The following is a 12,118-nucleotide window of genomic DNA, read 5'->3' on the forward strand; positions in this document are numbered from 1 at the left end:
GTATAATATTCCTTTACTTCATTGTTATTAAAGTTTGATAGATCATCTAAAACTTGTACAAATCTTGGCACTACCAGGAAGCCTGATTCTTTGGGTCAAGGTAAGGATGGAAATCTGCATTTTTAATACACATTCTGGGAACTCTGGTCTATGGAGTCAGGGATATATAATCAGAGTAGTTTTGAATCGTATATAAATCTATCAAGTAGTTTTCCTCACTGTCTTTTCTTCTTCTCTTTAAGTCCCCAAGCTCTATGGTGAGTTCTGTTCAGTTCTTGCTATCATTTTTGGGAGGTAGAAACTATTATCACCTCCATTGAATGGAGACAAAGGATTAAGTAATTGACTCTCATAGTCATCACAGATTGAAAGTGCCTAGGCTGGGTGTTGCAAACAACACACATTTGCTTGTCACAGTTCTGGAGGCAGAGATCAGGATGCCAAGATGGTGACGCACTGTTGAAAGCTGCTGCCCTGGCATACACATGCCACCTTCCCTCCCTGTGCTCGCCTGGCATTTGTCCATGGAAACAGACCTTTATCTCTGCCCTTCTTATAAAACCATCAGCCCACCAGATTAGTCTGCCATCTATTTTCATTACCTCCTGAAAGCTGTTTCTAGTAACCTTGGAGGTTAAGGTTTAAGCAAAGAATGATGAGTGTTGGGGGAGGGAAAACACAATTCAGTCCAGATCATTTGCCTATTAAAACTATTAGGTGGGTGTATATTTTACCCTCAAATCAGTCTAATTTGACAACCTACACCATTTCCACCAGCATCACCTCTCTTACCATCCATTTGACCATTGAGAAGGAGTAGTGATTGGCCACCAGGTACTTGAAGATTGATTTTAATTAAACTTTGGGAACTGTAATCTGTTTACTATGCATACTTTCTCACTGTAACTTTTTTGGTAGTAATACTTTTATCCATAGAAAATCATAGTCCAAGACATAGGTCTCAAACCAACCAGAGTATAAGTCTGATCACAAGATGAAACCATACTTGGCACACTATCAGGTTAAGAATGTGTATCTAGAGAAGTCAAATGCCATACACTACTGTTATACTGATAAAGAGATGATAGTATCAGACTTCTCATGACTTCAGTTATGCACAGACAAAGTATCTTTCAACCCCTGTCTAAGAAGCTTCTATTTGCAGTTGATGATCATTAATGCAATGACTCACAGCTGACCAAAGTGTAGAGAATAGAAAACTGCAGAAGACTAAGTCCTAAAGGAAAGATAAATACTGCAACCCACCTTTCAAGTCTCCAGGATCTTTGAAGAAGAAAGGAGAGATGGTGTATAAGAACATGAAACTGGGGATGACTTTAAAAAAGTATTATTTTTCCAGATGCAGCATGATAGCAAATTCACAGCAGTTGCCATAGCTTGGACAAAACCCATGTGAACCCAAGACAAACAAAATTTCACCATGAAGATGCGAGTTGGGCACTCAAATGGTAGAGCTACTGTTAGCTGCTGGGAGTGGGAGAGGCAGTTTTCTCTAAGACTGTAACTCATTGCAAGTTGTCTGCTGTCTAGTAGATCTCACATTCAAAAATATTTGGGCAACAAAATTTGTCTTGAAGGATTAATTTTAAGAAAAGGACACAAAACCGGGTTGGTAGAAAAGTGGGAAGAAACTAGAAGGGAGTAAATAAGATTCATCATGTTTTACAAAACTCTCAAAGAACTAATAAAAAAGAAAGATTTTTTCAGTAGTTTAAAAAACAATATTGGAAAAAGTTGAAGTGGTTGTATTTGCCTGTGCAAATAATACATATCTATGTTTTCGTTCAAAGAGAAAATGCTCGATTTTATTAAAAAGACTGCCTTATTCTCATTCTTCTCCTAAAATGTAGTGAAAATAAAGTATATCAAACCAACATTTTTCTATTTACAATCTGCATATAAAATAACATTCCTCTACCTATCACAGTCTGATGAAGAAACAAGACTTAAAAATACAAAATCGTATTTGTAAAAAAATATCACTTAATACTTAAAGTCAAGAATCATTTAAAGAATCATTTCTTGTGAATTCATGAATGTTTGTATTTTGGATCAGAAGTCCTACCGTGAAAGATATTCAACATTCATTATAAAAACTGTCTTATTCATTTAAGAGACTAGAGAACAGAAAAATACCTTCTAAGGATGAATGATAATCTCCTACTCATGTGTGGAGTCTTTGTGTCATGTGCTGGAGGGAGGATAATGGAGAGTACTGGTCTCTTAGAATCATGCATGGAGGAAGAAAGGAAGAAAGTGAAATGTATGAGAGATGAGTGCAAAGAATGACAGATCTCCATCACTTATTCAATGCTCTCTCTTAAGAAAACATGTAAACAATTGATTTTATTTCTTACTATATTTCCCAAATATAAATTATAAATATTATATATAGTATATCAAACGTAATACCTATGGGGAAGTATATAATCACAATAATTATTGTATGTACTAATATGTACATACATAAAAAATCTTGGCAACTGTCCCAGGTGGTGGTGGCACATACCTTTAATCCCAGCACTCAGGAGGCAGAGGTAGGCGGATCTCTGTGGGTTCGAGGTCAGCCTGGTCTACAAGAGCTAGTTTTCAAGACAGCTAGTGCTGTTATACAAAGAAACTTTGTCTCAAGAAAACCAATCTTGGCAACTGCATAAATAATTAGGGCTTGGGAAGTTAAGTTAAGATGTCCAAACCATCAAGATATTGAATATAGAGTAAGGGTTTACTGTATGTTCTGGAAAACCTAAGTATGATATTTTAGGCTTAGGCGTTTAGAAACTCATCATAGAAACTAAAAATGAAGTTCTCTCACATAAAAAAATTCAACCAAGTAAGTAATTTGGGGACAAAGGTATCTATTGTGGATTATAGAAAATTTTGATCGTTTTATCCATTTCAAATTGTCACTTGGGATGGCAAACTAAGTTCCTCCCCCAAATAATCATGCGGTATGCATTTAAGTATAATAGCATCTTATCCTTTTAAAGTTGTGTCTATGAAACCATACAGAGGGGAAAAGTTGGTAACTAAAAGGGAGCCAAAGGCTATATTTTTATTTAACTTATTTTCCTTTCTTGCTCTTTGCTCATGTGGTGCACAGGGAGGAGTGGAACACTTAGGTGAATATGTATGCAGATGCGTGAGGGTATCGTAGTCTAAGGTTGACATCTGGTATCTTCCTCCATTGCTTTCTACTTTACTAAGTCAGCATCCCATACTGATCCCAGAGCTCATCATTTACCCACTCTATTGCTGCAGGGATCTCTGTTGAAGCATCCAGCATGCTGGTACTACAGGTTGGCCTCCATGACCCCCTCTGGCTTTTATGTGGTCACTGGAGATCTGAATCATATTCCTAACACCGTATGCTGAGCTGGGTATTCCTAACACTTTAACACTGATCCGACTCCCTAGACCAAGGGCTATGTTTTATTCCAAGTAAATATTTACTTCAATGAGCTTCTTTACACATGTAGATCTTTGTGATCTTTGAAGAGCTTGGGACAATCGAAAATCCAGTGAGGCTCTGATTACTGACAAACTTAGTAATTATTTAATGCTTCCCCCAACTTAACAGCTACAAGTAACAGTAAAATATATTCTTCTTGAGTCTATCATCATGGAATAAATGAGACAACTCATCATTGTTTCACCCACGGTCAGTTTTGGTTTTCTTCAGGAGTGGAACAGAGGTATCTGAAGGCTCCTAAAGAGAGACCTAAACTAGATGGAGACCATTAAACATCTTTGTCTTTATTTGACTTCTCCATGTGATCTTTCCCACATCATAATGTTAATATGGCTACTTTTTTATTTGTTTGTTTTGTTTTTTGAGACAGGGATTCTCTGTGTAATAGTTCTGCCTGTCCTGAAACTCACTTTGTAGACCAGGGTGACCTTGAACCCAGGGAAATCCACCTGCCTCTGCTTCCTAAGTGCTGGGATTAAAGACATGCACCACCACCACTGGGTAAGATGACTACTTTCATATTTTAACTAAGGACTCTGAAAATGTGCTTAAGAGGGCCAGATAGATGCCATATTGCTTTTCATGACCCACCTCAGAAGTCATGCATCTCATGTTCGGTTTGGATTTTTTAAGCCTTTCCAGGAAGGAAGAAGAATATGGATCTTAGATCTCCATAGAGAATTGTCAGTCACATATGGCATGATAAGAACATGTGATATAGATATTGTGGACCCATCTCTGAAGACTATACTCTGAATGTATATGCTTTCAGCACACCTTAGGAACAGAAATCTAAATACTGTGAAAGATTTTGAAAATTGAAAACATCTCATTTTGTGTCTCCCCAAGATCTTACTAAACCAGAAAGGACTAGTAGAAAGCTACTAGTGATAAATTTGCTTTCCAATTCCCTTCTCTGGGCAGCATCCATGCCCTGCCCCAGTTCTCACATCATACTCATTTTTATAGCTGTGACCCCACAGTCATCTATTTACTAGGCTGGACGCAACCTCAACCAATGGTTGCCACAGGGATTAAACACAATCGGAGCCAACTAAAAAGATTCCCTTTTATTGCAACAAGAAATGCAAAACTTTTATAATGGAAAGAAGAAGACAGAAGGATATAGAAAGGGACAAACACACAGGAACTGAGATCAGGTGGTAATAAGGGGATGAGAGAGTACAGTACCTCTAGCTACAGACCTTCACTTCTGCTTTCTGCCTATCTCCAGGTAGCATTCAAAGCATTACCATATTCCCTTTTTTCTTTTATTGAAAATAGATTAAGAGAGGGAACACAAGCAGGGGGTCAAAATCATGATGGGGAAACTCACAAAGACGGTTGACCCAAGCTCGTGAGAACTCACAGACTCAAGATTGACAATTAGGAAGCCTGCATGGGACAAACCTAGACTCTCTGCATGTGGGTGACAGTTGTGTAGCTCGGCATTTTTATGGGGTCCCTAACAGACAGACCAAGAGCTGTCCCTGGCACATAAGCCTGCTTTTTAAACCTATTCCCAGTGCTGGCTTGCCTTGCTCAACCTTACTGCAGGGAGAAAGATCTTGGTCCTGCCTCAACTTGATATGCCATGCTTTGTTGACTCCCAGGAGAGGCCTAACCCTTTCTGAATGGAGAGAGAGGAGTGGATATAGGGAGGGATCAGTAGAGGGGAGGTGGAGATAAGAAATGGGAGGAGGGAGGGGAAACTGTCATTGGTATGTAACATAAACTTTAAAAATTAATAAAAAAAGAAAATAAATTTTTCGTATATTATATTCAGATCACTGTGTTCATACATGAATGTCCCTTTTTGCATAAGTTACTTACACAAAACATCATGATATCAAATTTAACTTCTGTGTGTCTGTGTGTGCACGTGTATAACCTTACATCAAATACTGGCTGTATAGTATAGGCTGTGTATGAAAGGTTATATTAAACAGTATTAACTGTTCCTGCATATTAAAAATCAAACAAAACAGCAGTAACCGATGATGAAGAGGAATGCTAATGCCAAACTCAGCATGCACTGCCTCCTGTGAACTGATTCACCCGGCCTGTAAGGCCAATCACGTACATCAGTGTTCACTTGAAGTAGCTGAAAGAAACAAAGGTGTGAGTTTTGAAATTCCTATGTATTGCACACCTATAAAAAAAAAAGTAGGGTCTAGTGGTGGTGTCCTATGCCTTTAATCCAGTACATCAAAGGCAGAGGCAGATAAGGCTCTGTTATTTTGAGGGCAGCCTGGTTTACAAGAGCTAGTTCCAGGACAGTTAGGACTGTTACACAGAGAAACCCTGTCTCGAAAAATCAAACCCCCCAAAAACCACCAGGGCTTGAAGCCTACATTTACAAAATGTTCCCTCTATCAGAAAATAATCATCATGAAATCTTGGAGTTTAAAAAATTTCAAGAGCTAACAAAATCAATTAATTAACTACTTCTAAATTGTTGGGAGCAAAGTTAGGCCATTCAAATAAAACTAAATTAAAAATGTTGATCATGTACAGGCAGCACTAATTGGATATACCAGGTTACTAATTCTTTTGAAGAAGACAAGAAACTGAAAAGAGAAACTATGAGAGATAATCCAGGTAAAGTTGGAGGGTAAACTGGGGAGTGAATATGACCATAGTTCATGCCAAAGAGTAATTTTTGCTATTTTAAAATGTATATATTTTAAAAATGTTTCTCCCTAGCTGGATGGTGGGGCACACACCTTTAATCCCAGGACTCAGGAGGCAGAGGCAGGCAGATCTCTGTGAGTTCGAGTCTAGCCTGGTCTACAAGAGCTAGTTCCAGGACAGGTTCCAAAGCTACAGAGATCTTGAAAAACCAAAAAAAAAAAAAAGAATGTTTCTCCACAAATCCTCCTAGATCCACCCTACTTTCTTACCCATCCAGCTTTATATGATCTCTCTCTCTCTTTCTTTAAAAACAAAAAATAAAAACAAAGAAAACCCCCAATAATACTAAAACAAAAAGCCCCCCCCCATGGGACTCTTTTTGTGTTGACCAACAACTCCTGGGCATGGGTCTACCCTGGTGTGTAGTTGATATACCCACTGACATTCTAGTGAAGAAAAATGGGTTTTCATGCAGGTATAAACTGCAAATAGCTTTTTGGTGAGGAGAGGAACCCCATGTCCCCTTTCTCTGTCTTAGCTCTAGAGTCCATCTGGCTTGAACCTGGGAAGGTATGGTGCATGCTGCCACAGTCTCTGTGAGTTCATATGGGCATAAGTCCTATTATATCTGAAAGACTGATTACTTGGAGTCATCCATCCGTCTGATTCTTACAATATTCCTGCCTCCTCTTCTGTGTAGCTCCCTGACCCCTGAGGGGTGGAATTTGATAAGGACATCCCATTTGGAACTAAGTGTTCCAAAGTTTCTCATACTTTACCTTTGTTCAGTTGTGGGTCTCTGTGTTAATACCCATGCATTTACTGCAAGAAGATTCTCAAGTGAGGGCTAAGCAAGGCACTGTTCTTTTTCTTTTTCTTTTCTTTTTTTTTTTTTTTACCCTAAGGTGATATCTCTCTTTGGTGCTATTATTCTAGCACTTGGGAGGATAAAGAAGAATTTCTTCAAAATGGAAGCTAGCCTGGGTTACATAGTGATCTTATGAATTCCAATCCAGCCATTAATTAGAGAACACAACTTATGTCTCAAAACATGAAAAAAAAATGAAACCAAGAATCTCTTTTAAAGAAAAACATTTTAATAAGCTTTAAGATCTCTCAGAAAGTTTAATAGATGTTACAGTTTAGTACAAAAACCAGTCGTTAACTTTCTGGTTTATTTCTGAAAAGAAGTATTCAAACTTTCATTTAATTGAATTTTTTTTTGCTAAGAAAGACCAGGATAATTTAATTGGAGATAAAAGATACACAAGCAATATTACTCAATGTCAGCATGCCCCTGGCAATGGTGGCCCTTCAAACCACTAATAAACAATTGTTACCACAGTTTATTTTGTTAGTACTGTATTCTGCACTCTCTCTACCTAAATGTTATTGTAATGATATCTAAAATGGGGAAAAGACACACACTAATGTTTAACTTTGTAAGGTTCGAAGATTACAGTAGTGTAATTCTATCCAGTGTCTGTGATGCTCATAAACAAGTATACAGAATGGCTGGCACAGGGCACACCCCAGGACAGAAAAGAGAGACCCACGAGGTACTATCTTCTACCCTGAGCCTAATTTAGACTCTTAAGGCAAGAGTGAGATGAAGCCAGAAAGAGGAACTAAAGTTTGACATTTCCCACAGAAGCTTACTGGCAAGTATTTACATGGACAACTCTGGCTCTGAAAACTAGAAGTTTACTCTTTGCTCATATAACTTTCCTCTGACTCCTTAATTGTCCCTGTATCTATTGCCTCTGAAATGGCAATACAGTTCTCTTGGACAAATACTGTTTATATGGCACTTAAAACAAGTAAAAGTTCTGTCCCTGTGGAGGAGATGAGAAAAGCAATAACACCAGTGGGGGAAAAAAATGTAGTACATAAAAGAGTGCCAGGCTCAGAAGGACAGAATATGGTAAGAAATGTGGTGAGCCTATGTTAATGTGCCATGTTATAGTTTTAGAAATAGTGTAAATAAGAACACTTGACATTGGAGTAGAAACCTGAGAAAAGCAGGGAATAACATAAAGAAGTTCTGGAGAAATGGCATTCTGGAGTAAAGACAGTAACAAAAGTCCTATACAGTAAATGGGTTATGTTCTAGACTTTCAAAGGTAAGCAAGAAAGCCACTGTAGCTGAAGCAGTATGGAAATGGTGGAGATGGCAGATAAGGTCAATGTAGGAGACCAAATGTGCTGGAGAAAAGATGTAAGTTTTACTATACGATGGAAACCATCCACAGGAAGCTATTAAAAGGCTTCATGCAAGTGAGTAGAAAGCTCATATTTCTAAAAGGATAATCTTGGTTTGCCAAGATAACAATTGACTAAATCAGGGAAAGAACAGATGTGGGCAAAATAGTTAGGCGCTTCTCCATAATCCAGGAAGGAGGTGCTGGTGACTTTGATCAGAGTGGAAACCCAGGAAAGGTTATATGTAGTCAATACTTAGTGTGATTCATAAGTTCAGTCTACAGGGTTTTTCAGAAATAAAACATAAAAGTAAAAGAAGGAAAATTCTGATCTATGAACATGCAAAAGAATGGAATTATCCCACAAAAATGGATAAGTGGATTGAGGGGGACAGTATCAAGGTCATAGATCCAGATGTTCAGTGTGAGCAGCTCTACAAGGGGTAACCACCAGAGCCTTGACCCAGACGGCCCTGGGGAGACTGCCCCTGGAAAGGAGCTTCAGAGCCTTATCAGCATCCACTAGCGTCACGGACCTGCCTGCACCCAGAGGAAAAAAACCACATAAGCCACAGGCCCCACCTTTACTGTTTGGAGGGGAGGGACCCACTGAAGTACAGACCCACCTGCACCCACTGGAAAAAAAGATGATATGATAGTATATATAAAATTTGATGAGGGAACTCCTACATCTGATAAACACCTTCAGTAATGTGGCAGGATATAAGATCAACTCCAAAGAATCAGTAGCCCTCCTATATATAAATGATAAAGGTGCTGAGAAAGAAATCAGAGAAACACCACCATTTCCAATAGCCAAAAATAACATAAAATACCTTGGAGTAACACTAACCAAAGAAGTGAAAGGCCTATGATAAGCAACAAGAACTTTAAGTCTTTGAAGAAACTGTGGAAGATATCAGAAAATGGAAAGTTCTCTCATGCTCTTGGATAGGTAGAATCAACATAGTAAAAATGGTGATCCTACCAAAAACAATCCACAGATTCAATGCAATCCTTGTCAAAATCCCAGCACAATTTTCACAGAACCTTAAAGAACACTACTCGGCTTTATATGGTAAAACAAAAAGCTCAAAATAGCCAAAAATAAATCTTTTACAACAAAAAAACCGCTGGAGGCGTCACTAACACTGACATCAATCCCTATTATAGAGAAACAGTAATGAAAACAGCTTGATATTGGCATAAAAACAGACAGGAGGACCAATGGAATTGAATTGAAGACCCTGATATTGATTCACACACCTATGAACACCTGATTTTTTACTAAGAAGCTAAAATTATACAGTGAAATAAAGAAAGCATCTTCATAAAATGGTACTGGCATAAATGAATGTCAACACGTAAAAGACTGAAAATAAATCCATATCTATCCCTATACACAAAACTCAAATCCAAATGGATCAAAGACCTCAATATAAATTCAGTCACACTGAACATCATAGAATAGAAAGTAGGAAGTAGCCTTCAACACATGGACGCAGGAAATCACTTCCTAAATATAACACTAGTAGCACAGACACTGAGAACAACAATTAATAAATGAAACTTCCTGAAATTGAGAAGCTTCTGTAATGCAAAGGACACAATCAACAAGACAAAACAGCAGCCTATTTATTGAAGAAAGACTAACCCCACATTGAACAGAGGACTGATCTCCAAAATATATAAAGAACTCAAGAAACTAGACATCAAATTAGCAAATAATCCAATTTAAAAATGGAGTACAGATCTAAACAGAGATTCTCAAAAGAAGAATTGCAAATGTCGAAAGACACCTAAGAAATTCTCAACATCCTTTGCCATCAAGGAGATACAAATCAAAATGATTCTTACACCAGTCAGAATGACTAAGATCAAAAACACCAGTGACAGCTTTTGCTGGAGAGGATGCAGAGTAAAGGGAACACTCCTCCACTGCTGGTGGGAATTCAAACTTGTCCATTCACTCTGGAAATCAGTATTGCAGTTTCTCAGAAAATTGAGAATCACCCTATCTCAGGTTTCAGCAATACCACTCTTGGGCATATACCCAAAGGATGCTCAATCATACTACAAGGACATTTGCTCAACTGTGTTCATAGCATCATTATTTGTAATAGCCAGAACCTGGAAACAACCTAGATGCCCCTCAGCTAAAGAATGGGTAAGAAAATGTGGTACATTTACACAATGGAGTACTACTCAGTGGTTAAAAGCAATAACATCTTGAAATTTGCATGCAAATGGATGGAATTAGAAAATACCATCCTGAGTGAGTTAGCTCAGACACAGATAGACAAACATGGTACGTACTCACTTGTAAGTGGATAATCAGCCTGTAGTCCACAAACCCAGAGAAATAAGGTAACAAGGAGAACCCTAAGAGAGACATACATGGATCTTTCTGGGAAGGAGAAACTGACAAGACTTCCTGAGAAAATTAGGAGGCGGGGGGAGAAAGGAGGGTGGAAAGGAAGGAGGAGGAGAACATGAGGGAATGAGTTACTCAAAAAGGGAGAATAACAGTGAGGGAGAGCAAGGAAAGAGATATCTTGATTGAGGGAATATTAAAGGGTTATTAAGAAACAGCACAAGAGAAATTCCCAAGAACCCTCAAGGATGACCCCAGTTAAGATTCTAAGCAACAGTGAAGAAGACATTTAAATTGGCCTTCCCCTGTAATAAGACTGATGACTACCTTAATTGCTACCACAGAAACTTCAACCAGCAACTGATGGAAACAAATATAGAAATCTACAGCGAAGCACTGGCCAAGCTACCTAATACCAGTCCAAGTGAGGGGGGTGCAATAATATGAGCAAAGTGGTCAAGACCATGATGGTGATATCCACAGAAACAGCTGACCTGAGCTAATGAGAGCTTACTGACTCTGGTGAACCTGCATAGGACCAAATTAGGCCCACTGAAGGTAGGGGACACTTGTGAGGCTTGGAAAGTCTGTGCAGTCACAGGTAGTGGGACAAGGACTCACCCCTAGTGCTTAAGCACTAAGCATTATTCTTTCTAGAGGGACAACTAGCTCAGCCTAGATATAGGGGGAGGACCTTCGTCTTGCCTCAAAGTGTCAGACTTTGTTGACTCCCCATGGGAAACCTTACCCTTTCTGAGGAGTGGATGGATAGGAGGGGTGGGCGATGGTAGAGGAAGCAAAAGGAGTGGGAATGGGGAACGCTATGTAAAATGAGAAAAGATTGTATGAAAAAGGAGTTCTTAACAAAAAAAGAAAAAGAAAAGCTCTACCAGGAAAGGCTTTTCAGCTGTCATTTCAACCCATTTCCCTAAAGCCTAAGGGTAGGAACTTGTGACCTTCACACACTGATGGAATTTATGAGAATGATTAGAGTGCAGGCACAAATGTTCAAAAAAAGATCAACCGTCCTTCATCTAATAATTAATAATTATTGCATATTTACCACGTGTAGCTTTAACCTTGAGCATGTCTTTATTTCCCTGCAGATATTACTTACTAAGGAGGTTATAGAATTGTCCAACAGTAACCAATCAAGAGTGACCTTTCACTTTTAAGTTCTATTTATAAAAATCCAACCAAACCTCCAAACTTATAATAATCATGTCAACATAATCTTAATAAAATACCTATCATTACATGTGATGTGTCCTTCCTGCTGCAGTGACTAACAAAATCAACTTGTATCAGACAAGTGTGGTCCAGGCATAATTGATGGACAGTCATGGTGTGAACTCATATAAAAAATAAAGGAATGCTGTAGACTAGGGATTGTAAAAGATGGGAGGGAGTGATCAC

General features: G+C 38.5%; 1 protein-coding gene across 5 annotated transcripts in view; it reads right to left on the reverse strand.

Annotated features, from left to right (window-relative positions):
• Positions 1-12,118, reverse strand: part of Grm8 (glutamate metabotropic receptor 8) — a 799,977-nt gene that overhangs the window by 363,203 nt on the left and 424,656 nt on the right. The window lies entirely within an intron of this gene.

This window comes from Microtus pennsylvanicus, chromosome 19 (assembly GCF_037038515.1).
Source record: "Microtus pennsylvanicus isolate mMicPen1 chromosome 19, mMicPen1.hap1, whole genome shotgun sequence".
NCBI lineage: Eukaryota > Metazoa > Chordata > Mammalia > Rodentia > Cricetidae > Microtus > Microtus pennsylvanicus.